At 42.2% G+C, this 17,522-nt stretch overlaps 2 pseudogenes across 1 annotated transcript; both read left to right on the top strand.

The window, feature by feature from the left end:
- Positions 1 to 1,809: 1,809 nt before the first annotated feature.
- On the top strand, positions 1,810 to 3,764 carry LOC147612593 (uncharacterized; annotated as a pseudogene).
- Positions 3,765 to 5,500: 1,736 nt separating this feature from the next.
- LOC147612592 (uncharacterized) lies at positions 5,501 to 7,113 on the top strand (annotated as a pseudogene). Its single transcript, XR_015263438.1, has 2 exons — positions 5,501 to 6,053; positions 6,817 to 7,113. The product of XR_015263438.1 is annotated as an uncharacterized LOC147612592 (transcript).
- The last annotated feature ends 10,409 nt before the right edge of the window (positions 7,114 to 17,522 follow it).

Raw genomic sequence — 17,522 nt, 5'->3', positions numbered from 1 at the left:
CGCTCAAATCGGAGCTTGTATGTAGAAGTTATGGAGGTCCGAAAATTGTAAAATTGCCTCCCCCCTTTTTGGGGAAAAAAGTGCACCCTTTAACCACTCTTACAGCTCTCTTACAAACCCAACATTTTAGTCCACATGGCAACCCCCCATTTGGCTATTCCTTAATTACCTTGATTAGGCTTGGGCAAATTAAAGGGCCCAAGAAGACCCCATTCACTTCCTAATGCGTGGTTCAGATTTGCCAACAATTCTAATGGAACATATTAATGGAAAGTCTCACACCATTGCATGGAGCAAGACCACACCACATCAGTCTTATTCACTCTTGACTGGATCTTGTGGGCGACCTAAAAAGCATTTTGACAAAGATCCACGCCAACAAACCTTGGGTGCTTTTCTCACATCAACAAAAGAGCATTCAAAAGCGCCTTCTATCCCCACAGGTACATCATGCTTGCCTTCATCCAATCTTACTATCTTGTGTTGGGGATTATGGCAGCATACAATTCATGTTAGTGGTCGTGAGGTTGATATAAAACCTCTCCTACAAGATCTAAAGATGGGACGAGAGTGGTTTTGTGAGCCATATACAAAAGCATCTTTGCATGATGGAGATATGGAGTACATAGTAGATGGATGCTTTAGGCCTATACATTGCCTTCGTATCTCAAGCATTGGAATGCCTTTTCAAAGTTTTACATGCAAGCATTGCAAGACAATTCCATCATGTGGTGATTTTCGCATGAGAGTGTATCGGGAGAGTATTTCCATTGAGAAGAGAGGAGAAAGGCAAACGGGCAAAGGAATGCGGCTAGATTACCTTGGAATTGAAGAGCTGAAAAGTGTCTCAGTTGGGACCAAGAAGAAATTACGAGAAGCAGGTAGAAATTTATGGTGGCTAAAGGCAAAGATTGTGGTGCTTTCTGTGAGAATCAGATCCTTGAAAGAGGCCAACTATGAAAGCATTAATAGAAAGGATGTGAGGCGATTTTGCAATAACATCATTGAGGCTTGCAGGCAAGGTAAATTTGGAGGCAAATCACCTTTATGGGACTTTCTTCAAGACATTGCAAAGAATGCATTAAGATCCGAAAAGGGTCAAAGATTCACAGAATCAACAAAGACCATTTTTGAAGTCGTGAAGCTATGGGGTGGGCCACGCTTACATGATTTTTCGAGTGTAAACCTTGGAGGGCCATCCATGTCAACCACTAGGAGACACCGAAGAAAATCAACTTACTTTCAGTCAGGGGAGCATGAATATATCTTTGATGCAATCGGGAAGATATATGTTGGAGCAAAGAGAAAACATAAAATAACATCACGAGTACCAATTATCATTGTTGAAGATGATACAACTATCAAGCGGCGCATTAGGTAAGCTTTTTTCAATATCTCTTCCTTTCTTTGATTGTAAATATAAAGTTCTTTGTGCATGAAGCGGGCTGAAATAAAAATATGAAAGCAAATCTTTCTTTTTATGTAGATGGAATGCAAAAGATGATGCTTTGATTGGGTTTTGTGGAAGAGAAGGAGAGGATCATCAATGCTCTTCAAATGATGCCATCATCGTTGGAGATGGAGCACAAGGATATGAGACAATAGTAGATTCCTTCCAAAACCACGTGGTGGGACACTATGCAAGGCTCCTCATTGTCAACCCTCTTCATGAGAGTCTTCCAAGATTGGCTCTAGTTGTGCATTGCACATGCAACCGCTTTGATAGTGATTTCATCAGAACCCAATGGAAGCTTGTGGAGCGGATGTGGAATGCAAAGTTCAAAGACGTGATAGGTCCAATAATTGGGCATGCATCAGATGGTGACAGTAGACGTCGAAAGCTCATGGTTGAAGACTACCTAGGAAAGAGAGATAGGCAATTTTTCATTGATTGGCCTAGATGGAAGTTGAAAGGAAGATTTGTGAGAGGAGATGTGTATGGTTTACATGATCAAGATTTTGTCCATTGTGGAAAGAAGCTTGTGAGTCCTCTTGACAGTCTTACCCGACAGCTTGCAATTGGGCGTGTGTGGATTACACTCAATCACGTTGCTATGGTCTACAACACTTTCTCTGTTGATCAGCACAGGTTGCGAGATGGGGACATACAACGAAATGATCGTCAAAACTGGGGGGCAGCCCAAAGGATTGTCTCTAGACAAGTGCAAAAATGTATGAGGGAAATGCGAAAGAAAGAGAGGAGCATGCAAGGGACCGAGGCATATTTGCAGGTTGTTGCTGACTACATAGACATATTCTTATCACCATATTTAGACTTGGGACAGCGTGTGGTGCTTGCAGCTAAAGTGGTCTTCTTCTTCAAGCTGTGGAGATTATGGCTACCTCACCATCCTACATACAAACTAAAGGAAAACTTCATTAGCAAAGAGGCATGCATAGACATCCAACTTTCTTGCCATTTTGTTGTTCTACTTATAAAGATGTTTCGGGAGTTCTATCCAAATTTCAGATGTCCTCTACATTTCACAGGATCTGATGCAGCGGAGATCTATTTCAACAAGATTGGCGGTATGGTTGGGCAGGAAAGAGCGTTTGATTTTGGAGATCTTTTGCATTGTGTTGGTAGTTTGAATCAGGTTGCCATGCATGAGTATAGCTCAAATGGGGTGACTTTTTCAAGGGCCCATAAGAAACAAGAACACATTTGGAAGGACTTGAACAAGCATGAAGGTGTTTTGGAAGCAGATCTTGGGAACTACGAAAGTGTTTCCTCTGATACAAAGATGATAGATGCATTAAAAGAGGGATTGAAGCAGGCACAAACTTTATGTGAGACATTGGGCCTCAAACCTTGCACAAGTGAGGGTCTTAAATGGTGGAAAGAGCCTTGGTTAGATACAGAATCAATGTGGTCAAAGCTAGATACTGAAATGGGCGGGGCAGATGAGCATGATGACTTTGCGGAGCCATGTGGTGATGATAGCCCCATTGGCAACGAGAGCAATGAAGATGACGAGGTCATATCTTTGAGTGAGATTCGACATGAGATCGATGGGCTTCTTGATGAGGCAAGCAATGAAGCTGAGAAGAAGAGTATCTCACCGGTGGTAGAGGTTGATGGCAAATTCATCTTCAAATCTACTTTGGTAAGCCAACTCAATGGAAACTCTACATTGTCAAAGGATAGGTTGACTAGGGTGAAGCAAGGAGTGTATTTCAGCCACAAGGAAAAAGAAGCGTCATCTAGTAATGGCAATTTTTTTGGAATAGGGTCTGATTGTGCAATTTATTTCCATGATGTGACACATGGAGAGGGACAAAAAAGGTCAAAGAGAATTAGAAAAGCTACAAATCTGAAGAAGATGGACACACTTCATAGCACTTGGTACCTTGGAAGAGTTCAAAAGATGAGAAAGAAGGTAGGTGGCAGGTATGTGGATTATAAGCGAGGTTTTGACTTGATGGACCGGCCTCAAGGGGTAGAGATTCAGCTTGGTTGGTATCAAAAGGTGAAAGGGCGTCGAACATTTACTTATGACTCGACGGACTTGAACATGGTCGATATAGAGTCAGTTATTGCATTGGCACATTTAACATACAATACAGCAACTGATAAATATGAACTACATCAAAATGACTACAAGCTTTTTAATGATTTTGTAAATACTTCAGGTTAGTTTTTCATGTGATTCACGTAACTGTTGAAGCATTTAATTGTATTTTAAAGTCATGTTATATCAGATTTTTGCATCATTTTTCTCATTTTCATTTTGATTATAGGCAACAGGTCATCAAACACATAGGGAGGCAAGAAGCTGATTTGACATGGGCTGAACTTTGGTGGGGCTGAAGTTTTTTGGGTGCGGGCTGAAAGACTTAGCAACTGTGACTTACGTAGACTCATGCTTTTTGTAGCCGTGGTATGCATGACTATGTATGACGACATGTCTAAGCATATATTCAAGGACAGTTTTTGTGAGAGAAAGTAAGTCTTAGTTATTGCTTTGATTCAAAAGAATAGAGGAACATCTTTAGCTCACTTATACAAAATTTCTCTTTTGATTGCTATCAGATTGTTTTGCAGATCCAATTCATTCCTAAAGGCAATCCATTTTGGCAGCAGGCAATGGGACCTACAATAGCGGCTAAAGAAAGAATCACAAACACTTATACATATTGTAGATTTTTGTTAAATGTCATGTATATCCCTTCGATAATGTAGAAAGCTTGAGTATAATATACATTTGAGCAGCTCTAGTCAAGGACATTATATGAAGTTTAATGATATGCGTGTATGATGAGTAGGTGTTTAATCCAAGAATAGGTTACTAAAAAGCATGTGCATGTTTTTTATTGATTCCTTGTTAGACCAGTTCTTATGTGCATGCATATGTTTTTATTTGTGTTGCAGCTATTGCCCAATTTTATTTTGACAGGCATGAGAGTTGTTGGTGTTGTCTGCTTCACAATTTGGATGTCAACCATACGTAAAATGTGTCATCTTGATTGTATGTCTGCTATGAAATTCCACACTAGCTTTGTTGTTGAGAGACAAGCTCTTTAGACGATGTTTACGCTCTCGTTCATTTTATTGTAGTCAATGCTCTTTTCAGAGCATTGATGCAAACCCAAGACATCTTTTCAAACACATTTTCCTGAATGCACTCATAGGAGGATATGCAAAGCAAGGGCTGGTTGCGGAAGCTTTGGGTTGTTTCCAATGGATGTAATGTGATGTAATGTGAGGGCATCTCTCCAGATGAAACCAATTTTTTTTTTGTGTTCCCAATGCATGTAGTCACTCCAGTTCAGTTTATTTGGATGTGATCAAAAATTGAGCTTTGTGGTTTTCTCATAGTTTTTTTGGGAGAAGCTGACAGGGCAAGAAATTTCATGATGAGATTGCGGGTCAGGGGCTACTGGAAAATGATGTGTGCTTGGAACTACTGTGGGCAACATGCATGGAAAATTTGGTGTACTTGGAGATCTACTGGTCTAGCCAAGTGTGGTGTACTCATCGCTGATTTACTGGGCTACAAAGTCATAGTTGGGGTCAGCTACCATGATGGATGAAAGACGCTGTTATTGATGAAGGTTTGGGTGGAATTGGTGGGTTGTGGGTTCAGGTGGCATTGGGGTTGGGCTGCTTGGTGTCGGTGTGGTGGGTTGGGACGCGGACTGGTTGGTTTACGTATACATGCCACATCCATTCATGCATGCAGTATGCACACATACATCCACTCATTCATGGATGCATTATACTTACATATATGCAGACATATATACAGGTGTACTTACATATAGACATAGAGTGCACCACAGTGGTAGGTTAGAAGAGTTTTGATTTTTGGGCTTTGCCCTGGGAGCCTCAACCTCACCACTGGGTGCTGGGCAGTCACCATTTTAATGCATATACAGTGATGATGTGTAAAACATTTGTAAAGGCATCATGGGTGATGCACATAGATGCATATAATAAACTTTCATAAGTCATTTTGTATTGCTCAATGACAGCCTTGGATGTTGGGTTCTTTGCAGGATGGACTTCTTTAAGAAATCTAACACAGTACTATTGAGAAGCCGCCACCCATCGGAAATACCTTTGTGCAGATAATGATGAGTGCACGGTGTCACAGAGCAAGGATGGTTCAAAGTCGAATGCACTGTGGACTGTGGAGTATGATGATGATGATAAATCTGTAGTCAAATTGAAAAGCTGCTATGACTGCTACTTGACTGCAACAAACATAACCTTCTTGCAGGGTATGACAGGAAAAAAAGTATTGCAAATGAAGCTAGTAGACTTAGAGTCGTCTGTCATATGGGAGCCTATCAGGGAAGGTTTCTCTGTCAAGCTTAGAACTCGTGCTAGGAACTATCTTCGAGCCAATGGCACCATTCCCCCTTGGAGAAACTCAATAACACATGATATCCCACACAGATCGGCAACACAAGATTGGGTGCTGTGGGAGGTAGATCCTGTGGGAAATGGATTCTTTGATGGCGAGGGATTTTCTAACAATACTTCTTTTTCCAGCAATGCTTCATTTACACACAAGTCTTCATTCCCCAGCAACGCTTCATTCAATGAGGTTCGTGTTGTTGTATTTGTAGGTGTTTACTTTTTGATTATACAAGGGTTGTAGACAAAGCAGTTAAGGACGTTGAAGGAAGAGAACAAGGTTCGGAAGAGTAGGCTCCAAACTTGTATGGTGAAGAGATTTTTATACTAAATGAGTGGACAATCACACATGTACATATGCATTTTCATATATGTGTGTGCACGCCCACACATATACACATACGTGTGCGCGTGCACACACACACACACATAACATAGCTATATCTGTGTGTGTATAAAAGTGAAGATTTGTCTACTATGGTGACATATCTTTATGTATGAACCTACACCTACTCTTGGGTGCTGTTGACATGAGTGGGCCTGTCATAGCACGTAGTCTATGCTATCTATGAGGGAGTTGATGATTTGAAGCTTTGTGAGTAGACCCTCATAGACTTGATATCTCGAGTTTCGGGCTTGCAAAAGGCTACCTGACTGGAGTATTGGGCAAGGATATCTCTTATATAAGGTTCCTTAAATCCGCATTTCACATATATTCTTCAAAGATTTTTTGGAGCAAACAAGAGAGAGAGAAGATGCACTGAGAAAGAAGTAGAATTCAGCCTAGACCAGCAGTAGAGCTAAATTTTAGACCTTGCCATGCACACACACACACACACACACACACACACAGAGTTGTGCACATGTAATAAGTGCATTCATTGTGAAGAATTTTGATACTGAGCGAGTTACTGTTTTATCAGTCCTACTAATAGATGGCCAAATGATGACAGCACTCACCTTCTCCGAAGCCTAAGCTTGACGGGCGGATTATCCATTACACAGTTGCAGATGATGACTTTGAAATTCCTGATGAGTTTGAGTCAGAGCTCATTTTCAAAGGGCACGATTTGAAAATGCTGACAGAAAAATTGAAGGAAGAGGTCGGCATTGAGGATGATCTTTATGTATGTGCAAAAAACCATTTCAATAACAAGCTGTATCCTCTCCTTCTCTAGCTGCCTCCCAATAATGCACCGATGTATGAGGTGGTGGTGAAAGCGTCGTCGAAATGTAAGCACTCTTGTTTGTTAAGGCACTAAAAATATGAAGTTTTTATGTTTGTTATGAGGATGGGTTGACTAGCTATTTCACAGTCTTATGATCTATGAGCAAGAGGCTTGATTAATACATAGAAACTGTAAGGATCGGGACGTTTTCACAGAGCCTTTTGTGCCAAGCTCAGATCAAGGTCTGTAATGCCCAGCTCTAATGCCAAGAAAGCAGTGGATTTTTGTGACAGAAAGTTGGGTCTCAGGCAGTGGGTCTCAAGCAGGCCCATCTCCTGTTACGACATGTTAAGGATAATTGCACCAGCAGTTTGCTGTATCAGGTCATATAGCAGTTTTCCTACTGTGATGCCTAGTGTGCTTGCTGTTTCCCTTGCATATTTTCCCTTCTCCCATGCACAACATGAGAAAAAATAGTATTTTCCTCTAGGTTGTCTTCATTTATCAACTATACCCTTAAGACCATCTATTTTTATTTCCCTTTCTATATTCAGCCTTAGTCTTTCTAGTCTTACAAAATGAGTTTCTAGGCCAAACCCAATGTAATATTTAATGAACCTGACGTGTAAAATGCCCTCACGACACCCTAGCAGCATTGATTCACATATGATCCCATGATACTAAATCCTACTCCTATCAGAAAACCCATGACAGTGGGGAGCTGTGAGCGCTGGTTTCCCATGCTGCACAACTTAGGCTCCAATCTTATGCCTTCAAGAGCATGGAAAATGCTGCTAGTCTGGTCTCTATTGGTGGGCACCAGCCAAAGATGAACTTATTTGATAGCGTTGCAACCTCAGCTATAGAGAGAGTGCATCAATTTGCACAGCCTGCATGCAGGCAAATATGCTTTTGGCTACTGGCCTTCACGGGATTTAGAGGAGACCAAGACCCATGTCATGGAAAGTCTCAACTACATGCTTTTCTGGCCTTACGTAGGGCATGTACACAAAACAAGGATCTTGTTAGAGGCACCAGCATACACGATGATCTTGTGCAAAAGGGGTTGCTTGGAAAGTGCTCACATGCAACTACATGCGTTTCTGGCCTCACTCACGGCTTGTACACAAAACAAGGATCTTGTTAGAGGCACCAGCATACACGATGATCTTGTGCAAAGGGGGTTGCTTGAAAAGTGCTCACATGCTCTAGAGATCATGTACGCAAAATGCGATAGAGGCACCAGCATACACGATGATCTTGTGCAAAGGGGGTTGCTTGGAAAGTGCTCACATGCTCTAGAGATCATGTGCGCCAAATGCGGTGAGCTTGGAAAGGCAAAACAGTTACTTGACATGCATAAGAGTAGCGATGTTGTCACATGAACTGCATTAATAGCTGGCTATGCCGGAGAGGGGCACCACCAAAATGCTTTGAACAAATGCAGCATGAGGGCATCCTGATGTAGTGACCTATGCCTGCATCTTGAAATCATGTGCCACAATTGAAGCTGCTGACAAGGGCAAACAAATCCATGACAAGATTGCAAGGCAGGGGATGCTCTGCAGAACGACATTGTGCTAGGTGGTGCTCTAGTGGACATGTATGCCAAGTATGGTGCTGTTTCAAAGATGCGACAAGTTCTTGATGGGCTGCCTTCTCGCAACAACATTGTGCTAGACAGTGCTCTAGTGGACATGTATGTCAAGTGCGTTGCTGTTTCAAAGGTGCGATAAGTGCTCGACGGGCTAGGATGTTGTCTCTTGGAATGCACTGATTGCAGGGTATGCACAAGGTCACGCTGAACTGCTTTGAAGAGATGCAGCGTGAGGGCATCCTTCCAGATGCAGTGACCTTCACATGCATCTTGAAAGCATGTGCCATGGTCGGAACAGTGTGACAAGTGCTTAACAAGCTGCCTCCTCATCAGGATGTTGTCTCTTGGACTGCATTGATTGCAGGGTATGCACAAGAAGGTCATACCAAGCAAGCACTTGCCTGCTTTGAAAAGATGCAGCATGAGGGCATCCTTTCAAAGGCAGTTGATAGGTGCTTGTGTGCTCACTGAGGTCTAGTAGAAGTGGGCCAAGCACTTTTGTGAATATGAGCACGAAATATGGTGTGAACCCAAGTCTAGAGTTTTTCACTTGCATGTTTGACCTTTTTGGGCATGCAGAGCACCTAGAAAAGGCAGTGAGACTGATCTAGGACATGCCATCTTCTGAAATTTGGCATACACTCTTGGGTTGCTTGCCGCAAATGGGCAGATGTCAATATGGGGATATGGGCCAGCTTATGTTCTCATGGCAAATATTTATGCAACAGTGGGCATGGGACAGAAGGCCAAAAGCATCGAAGCCATGAGAATTAGGAACAGAGCATGGAAGAAGCGAGGGCGTAGTATGTTGATTGACTCATGAGTTTTCTGTTGGGGATACAAAGCATGCACAAAGCAAATGCATCAATGCGAAGCTAGAAGATATTGCTCATAAAATGTCACAGCAAGGGTACTCTCTAGGTTTGGATTGGGTTTCATGGAATATTATATGCTACAAAGGCACATTTGCTCTGTCGTCATTCTGAGAAGCTAGCCCTTGCATGTGCCCTCATCAATACAAGTCAAGGAGAAACTGTTTATATCACAAAGAACATGCGGATGTGTGGTGATTGCCATGTTGCTACGTCATTGATATCAAAGATAGAGAAGCAGACAATTGTTGTCACAGATGCCAACTTCCTCCCACATTATGCAGATATAATACATCAACATATAAGTTGCATCATGTTCAGTGCCCAATCTAACTGTATGATCAAACATATGCTTTCTACGTTTTATGTTCTCCCATCTTTGACAAGCGCACCACAATGCATAAATGTACATTGATCTGCATGACAAAGTACATCAACTATGCATGAATAGTGTTTAATGGTTCATGATATGCTTCTTTGATCATCATATAAAAATCCTCCCTGCCTTTGTATACTAACCATGCATGACTACATACAAAAGGCAAGCTGAGAAACATAATCTCATTTGGCAGTACACCTTCCTTCTTAGTTCTCTCAAGCAAGGTAAAAAAACCTTCATATTGTCCATTGTGAGCATAGGCAGTCATCAAAGCATTCCAATTCAAAAGGTTCTTAGAGGGCATTGCATCAAAGACCCAATGAACATCTGCTATGCTTTCACAATTGTTTTACATGTCATTGAGTGCATGGACAAGATTGATATAGCATGTCTAGCTTCTAATGCTACCATGTTTATGTAGTCTTTCAAAGTCTTAATAAACACTGTCATGCTAGGTAGAAAGGCCTGCTCTAGGATTTGAGCACAAATTTGCAATATCAGCATGGACTTTCATGCTTAGCATACCCAAAAATTACAGCAATCCACAAAGCATGGGTTTTCCAGGCAAGTCCTTAATAGTGTTGAGCAAGGTTTTTTGGCAAGGATTCTTGATTGTCAAAGCCCTTGTTTAATTAGAAATTGCAAATCCCTAACAGTGTTGAGCTTGCAAGTGGGCTTGCATACACGATTGTCCCCTAGCTTCACAGATAAATTTTTGGTATTTCATGTATGCCATCTTCTTAAATTATTATTCTTACAAAAATAATTTTATTAAAAGCCCTTTTTACAAGTCATTTGAATACCATGTGGCATGCATGTCTGTGTGTGTCTTTTTCTCAATTCTTACACAAGACAATGATTTTGATCTAGAACAAAGCCCCTGGCCGCAAAACTAGTTAGTGTTGTATTTGTAGACATGTCCTTAGATGCTTATAGTTAGTGTTGTATTTGTAGACATGCCCTTTGATGCTTGTACTTTTTGTTGTGTTAGGCTTATGATTCATCATTCAACTTAAGTTGAAAGAATGAAGGACACACCATTGGATTATATAGTTTCTATTAGATATGCTTGTAATGTCTATAGACATTTGATACACATTGTGGGAAAAGGGGACTTTCCCTTTTTGTTTCCCTAATAGTGTTCAACATCATAAGCTTATGTAGAGAGGGAACCGGTTGAGGGCATTGGACTGAAGGTAGGTATATGGTGCCTCCCGCTCTTGATGTTTTAAAGTCTTGGAAGTGGGAATTGGTTGGTGTGGCAATTATCGACGAACCTTGTTTAGCTGCCTAGTTCAGATAATGTTGCGAGCACCATAATAAAGATTGTAAGCTTATACAAACACAGTAATTAAGGAGTGTCAACAAGGTCCCTTGTGTACGATGTAAGTTGGATCAAGCATCATCAGCATGTGCTTGCTGGCAATAGCCATCATCTATATAAAGGTCAGTTCTATGGATCCTCAGCTTAGTCAATGACATCATCACAACATGCCCTGTATATAGTCCAAGGTTAACACCAAGCACCATTATAAGCTATTGTGGCATCATCACATCATGCCCTGCATATAGTTGAAGGCCAATGCTTATTATAAATTGATGCTTATGATATTGGTTTGGATACAAGCACAGTTTAGACAAGTTCCCACTATAATTCTCACTTTGCGCATTACGACATCACCATGAGCGTCCATAGGGAAGGCACCGCGTAGAAGTTTTGGGCATTTTCCCATGTGGTAAAGAGGCGTTCCCTTATGTTTCCCTATAGTGTGCAACATTATTAGCTTCTACAAATGAGGCTCTGCATGCGTTGTGGGGCAGGGGGTGTCAGCCCCCTCCTTCAAGGCCTGCAACCCCCTGCCCTCCACTGCATCTAGCTAGGTATGCTCCACCTCACCCTGAGGAAGCTCATGATGTTGTCGCAATCCTCAATGTGGGAATCATAGTGAAAATGCCTAAAACTTCTTGTGATAGATAGGGGCTCCTACACTCCCTTGCCCCCAACTACACCTAGCTGGTATGTAGTGCCTTCCCTACGGAAGCTCGTGATGTTGAAAACTATAGGGAAAAACTAAGGGAAAGAGGCCTTTTTCCCAAAACACCTAAAACTTCTTGTGACGATGTATGAGGTTGCAAACCATGCTCCAACTTCACATACACAAGCCGTGTTTGACATTCTTGTTTGTGGGAAAAGAGCTTCTCTCACTTTGTTTTTCCTAATAGCATTCAACATCATGAGATTTTGCACAGAAGGAACCACATACCTAGATAGGTCTGGTTGGGGGTAGGGTATCCTGGGGGCCAACAATCCCTTATCCCCAACTGCACCATGTAGGTATGCATAAGCTCATCATGTTGTTGTAGTCTGCGAAGCAGGAATCATAGTGGGATTTTGTCTAAAACTTCCTATGATACTAGAAGAGAATTGTTAGGTTTCCCATATGTAAATTGTAGGCAACAAGAATGCACTACTACATCTTAGAGTTGGTAAGAGGATCCTTTTGTTTGTTCTCCCATAACCACCTAGAAAGAGACAACCCTTATTAAAATGGCACTACAATGTGAATAACCATGGGGGCATCCATGGTATTCAATTCTTTGTTTCAATAAACTTGCATTCCTACTTTCTAGGAAGACCTTGATAATCTCACTAAGTCTGCATGCTGGCCTTCTTTCAAGGCATTTAGAAAGGACATGTTCTTAAGGATCTCCCTTGTTTTCTCTTGGAATGCACAAATTCCCAGATAAGGTCAAGGTGAGAATGTGTACAACATGACGGCATCCTTCTAGATGTAGTAGTATATGCAAGTTGACAAAGGCTTATCGATTATTCTTGTGATCACCTTTTTCAATAATTGTAAGGGGCGTGATATCTTTAAATTTAAATTTACTAGAGGGGGGAAAAAATTCTATGAGCTGAAAATTTTAAAAGTACAAGAGGGTTATAATAATATATTGCAAAAGTAATAGGAGGTATGCATAAAATAGGGGAAATCAAGCTACAGAGGGGTTTTAAAATATGCCTTTGAACGCACGTGATACAAACTTTTTTGGAAGGTGGAGGCCCCGGGAGTCGATCTGACTGAAGTACTTCGCTCCCGCTAGTTGGTCTAAGAGTTCCTCCATTTTACTGGTATGGGGTAGCGGTTCTTGATGGTGATTCTATTGAGGGCTCTGTAATCGGTGCATAACCCAGCTGACCCATCCTTCTTTGTGACAAACAGCACAGGTGCACCATACGGCGACTTGCTGGAGCACACCATTTGTTTGTTCAACTGTAACTTGAGCTCCTTGAGCTTTGTAGCATCCATCCTATATGGAGCTTTAGTCGGAGGACTATGCCCTGGCAAGAATTTAATTTTGTGATCCACTGATCGTTTTGGCAGTAACCCAGTTGGTAATTTTTTGGGCAAGATATCTTGGAACTCATGTAGCACTTCGTGTATTTTTGCTTCACCAATTTTGCACTTCATCTGATGTGCATCCTTGACCTTCATTACGCATAAATGTATTTGGCAGCCCTGCTTAGCTGCCCTCTCTGCCTGCTTGGCACTGTACCATTCCGGCATCTTGCCGCGGAAATCTATTACTGTTCGAGCCTTACTCGACCCTGCTGCATACATTGGGGTGTTTTGGATTTTGCTTCCAATGTCCTTGTTGACTGTTTTATCCCCCGCGAGTGAGGACGGATGCATGGCACACTGACTCTTGTACCCTGCATATCCAGTATCATGTTATCTACACCTTTTCCCATAAAGGGGCGATGAGATATTTGTCGACCCAAGTGAGCCCGACAATCACTTCGAAAGTATCCATGGGCACAACTATGAAATCTAGTTGCGCTTTCCATGCGTCTGTACTTGCACAACTATGAAATCCAGTCACGCCTGCCTGCACCTGCACATTGTATGCCATCTTTACATTGTCATCTTGTCCTGGTGCAAACCACACTGGCAGTTTACTGGAGTCGCACACCTTCACTCCCAGCTTCTTAGCGCATTTTGGGGTGATGAAATTATGGGTGGCTCCCGTATCCAACATGATGTTTTGCTTTAGGCCATTCACATGAGGCTCAAAATACACAATTTGCAGTGTCGATAACTGTGCTGCCATGCATTTTGGTATTGTCTGCACGGCACCTACCCTTGGTGGGCTATCGCCTCATCTCGAGATGAGGTTTTTGCATCCTCAATCTTGGTGATCCCCAGTCGATCCATCCGTTCATAATTATCTTCTTGCCCTTGGGCCTGAACGATGGTAACCCACTGGCTTTGTGCGGGTCGATGAGGGCCTTCACTGTCATAATGATTGCACGTGTAACTTCTGCACGGGCGTGTCTAGGGAGGAAGAGGACGCCTTGCAGTATTGGAAAATCCCCCTGTATTGGTTGATTGGGGTGTCCCCCTCCCCGCACAAAGTTTCTATTCCCAGAATTGCTCCCATAGGTTTGGGGTATGAAAGATCCACTCGACCTTGCCCCGCTTGTACTTGTCCCCAAAATTTTCTCCTTGGGTTTCATTGGAGGAGTTATCATTCCTATTTTGAGGTTTGTCACCATTCCATCCCCCTGTTCCTGTTGCATTGTTTTTACTTTGCCACTTTCTGCTCTCAGTGTCGGATAGTCGTTCTGCGTGCCGGCCCATAATTTTTAAGCTCCTGCTTCTCGATCTCTCTGCGGGTCCATTCACGCAATTCGAACAGGAACCCATGTAATCTATCTGTAGAATGCATATCCATAATTTGCAGCATAAGTTGCCTATATTTGTTGATATAATCTTGCAGTTTTCCATCTGCGTGTTTGAGGTTACGCCATTCATCACGTACCCTGAAGACTTCATTCCGTGGTACAAAATACTCAGCCATGTCCTTGGTAAAATCATCCCACCTTGTCCACGGCATTTTTGGCTCACCTGCCAAAAACCATGTGTATGCATCCCCTGATAGCAGTCGTGACGCCACACTGATCCAGTGTTTATGAGACACTTTGTTCATGGTGAGATATCCTTTGTCTCACGGATCTACCTTGTTACCTCAAGCAAATCTCTTTGCCCAGTATACTTCTTCGGGGGTAACAGTTTGTACTTCCCGTATCTCTCATCTGATGACTCTAAGTCCCTCCTGTCATTCCGTCTTTTGTGTTGACATCTGGGAGGGGACCTTGACCTCATCTCTCTTGGTGACAAAGGTCGGCTGCCATCCTTCTTGTGTAGTTGCTCGACTAAGGAGGCCAATATGCCTTCTAGCCGGTTCAGTCTGTCATCTTGGTAATCCTGCCAACTCGGCCCTGGATCCCTTGGGTCATCTATTTGGTGTTGTCGAGTATCTATTGCTCTTGACTCGAGATGTCTGTTGTGCCTTTCATGCCGAATCCAAGCTGTTCCTTCGGCATCAAGCTCTGCCTCTCTTTCTTGCCTTGCTTTCTCCTCAATTCTTACGGCTTCTTCTGCATCCAGGTAGCCACCTTCCATGGTCTTTCCCTTTGGCATAAGTCTTGATCAAACTCACCACGATGCGGCGTTTCGTACTCTGATACCAAGTGTCACGGAGCGGTGATCTCGGGTCACGTTTTGGGCGCGAGTTCCCGCTTGGGACTAGAAAATTTAGTACAAAAGTGAAAACAGAGAGTACTTGCTAAATGGTGCACACCTAGACCTATAATTCGTCTCAAAGAGGATGACGAGACGGTCATTTTGAGTACTAGAACTTCGAAATCGGACTCTGTATGAAGGAGTTATGACCAAAAACGTACGAACGGCAATGGAAAACGGTGTCACCCAAATGAGGGCTTCCAACCCAAAACTTGTATTGCACGGGCTTGCCAAAGACGAAGCATGGATGGGATCAAGTATTTGTGGTGGTGGATAGACTCACCAAATTAGCTCATTTTATTGCTTCCAAGACTACTTATGGGGCCTCTCACATTGCCAAGCAATTTATGGAGCATGTATTCAAGATACATGGTTTGCCACTCAACATAGTTTATGATAGAGATACCAAGTTCATGGGCACTTTTTGGAGGACATTGTATGAGAACTTGGGGACTCAAATCACTCCTTCTACAGCCTATCACCCTCAACCAGATGGGCAAACGGAGTGCACAAACAAATGGCTCGAAGTGTACTTGAGGCACTATTGTTATGACATGCAAGCATCATGGGATGAATGGCTTTACCTTGCTGAATTTTGTCATAATTCAAGCAAGCATTTGAGTATCAATTGGGATGTCACCTTTCGAGGCTCTTTATGGGTATCAAGTGCATGTGCCATCTATTGCCTTCCATGAGGATAAAATGGTTAATCCTTTAGCCAAGGAAGAGTTGGAAAGGATGAGACAGCTTCTTCAATTATGCAAGGATAATATGAAGAAGGCACACACAAGAAGTCATGAAGGCTAATGCGGATGAGCATAGACGCAAAACGGAGTTCAAGGAAGGTGATTATGTGTTGATCAGGCTTCCTAAGAGCCGTCACAATATTCTCAAAGGGTCTTCCAATTCCAATTTGGCACATAGATACTATGGATCATATTTGGTAGTCAAGAAAGTGGGTGACTTGGCTTATAAGCTTGACCTACCTCCTTCGACAAGGATTCATAATGTGTTTCATGTATCCAACCTTAAGTTTTTTGTGAGCTCTCTTCCTCAAGAGATTGAAGAGTTACCACCGATGGATGAAGGAGGAGAGAGTATCTATGAGCCAGAGAGGATTGTGGACAAGAGGACAAGGGCTTTGAGGAACCGGAACATTGATGAATTCCTTTTGAAATGGAAGCGCTTGCCCATAGATGAGGCTACTTGGCAATCAATGGAGTATGTTCAACAACATGGTTTACTTGGTGGAAGTATTCCTTGATCAAGTGGCATGATTATTATATGAAGAATGGGCATATCATGAGGTTTTATATGTGAATAATGGGCATATCATGAGGTTTTATATGTGCTGTAATTTCTGGATAGCTTTGGTTGGATCTATTGTTGGGGTTACCAATCTACTCCAACACACTTGGAAGATCATTTGGTTCGATGATAAATATGTGGGACCCTTTTGGGTGTGGCTATGCATCATTTGCAGCTCATTTTTATGGAGGTTTCATGAAGAATTTCAAGGGAAGCTTCATCGACAACATGGCTGCCATAACAGTCCTACATGCTATTTTTGGAGAAGGAGTTTGCCGGCTTCACTACATTTGGTTTCCCTATTCCAAATGTATTCAAGGTGCATTTTTGAAGACCTCTCTACTTCCCATGGGTTTACATTGAGATTGCGATTTAATTGTAAATATCTTGTATGATTTTGAGGACAAAATCTTTAGGAAGGGATGGTTTGTCATGAACCATAGAGCTTGATTTCCACATGTACATAGGGGCCCATGGGCAAAAGGAGAAAGTGACTATAAATAGGGCTTGGGGTACATTGGTAGAATCTTTTGACACTTTTACTAATTTTGGTCATCTTGTACCTTTGGGTTCCATCAATGGAGATTTGGCCTTCCATGGTCAAGTTCATGGCTAACATGAAAGCCATCCTCTTGGTGAGAGGTTAAACACACTTAGGCTATTTGTGCATCTTCTCTTGCTACATGCACTTATATATTTTCTCTCTCTTGTATATTCATGTGATGAGCCATTTGATAACTAATCTC

This window comes from Cibotium barometz, chromosome 45 (genome assembly GCF_041138505.1).
Source record: "Cibotium barometz isolate CiBa-2024 chromosome 45, ASM4113850v1, whole genome shotgun sequence".
Lineage (NCBI taxonomy): Eukaryota > Viridiplantae > Streptophyta > Polypodiopsida > Cyatheales > Cibotiaceae > Cibotium > Cibotium barometz.
The sequence above is the reverse complement of the archived record's forward strand: the minus strand, read 5'-3'. Positions and strand labels throughout refer to the sequence as shown.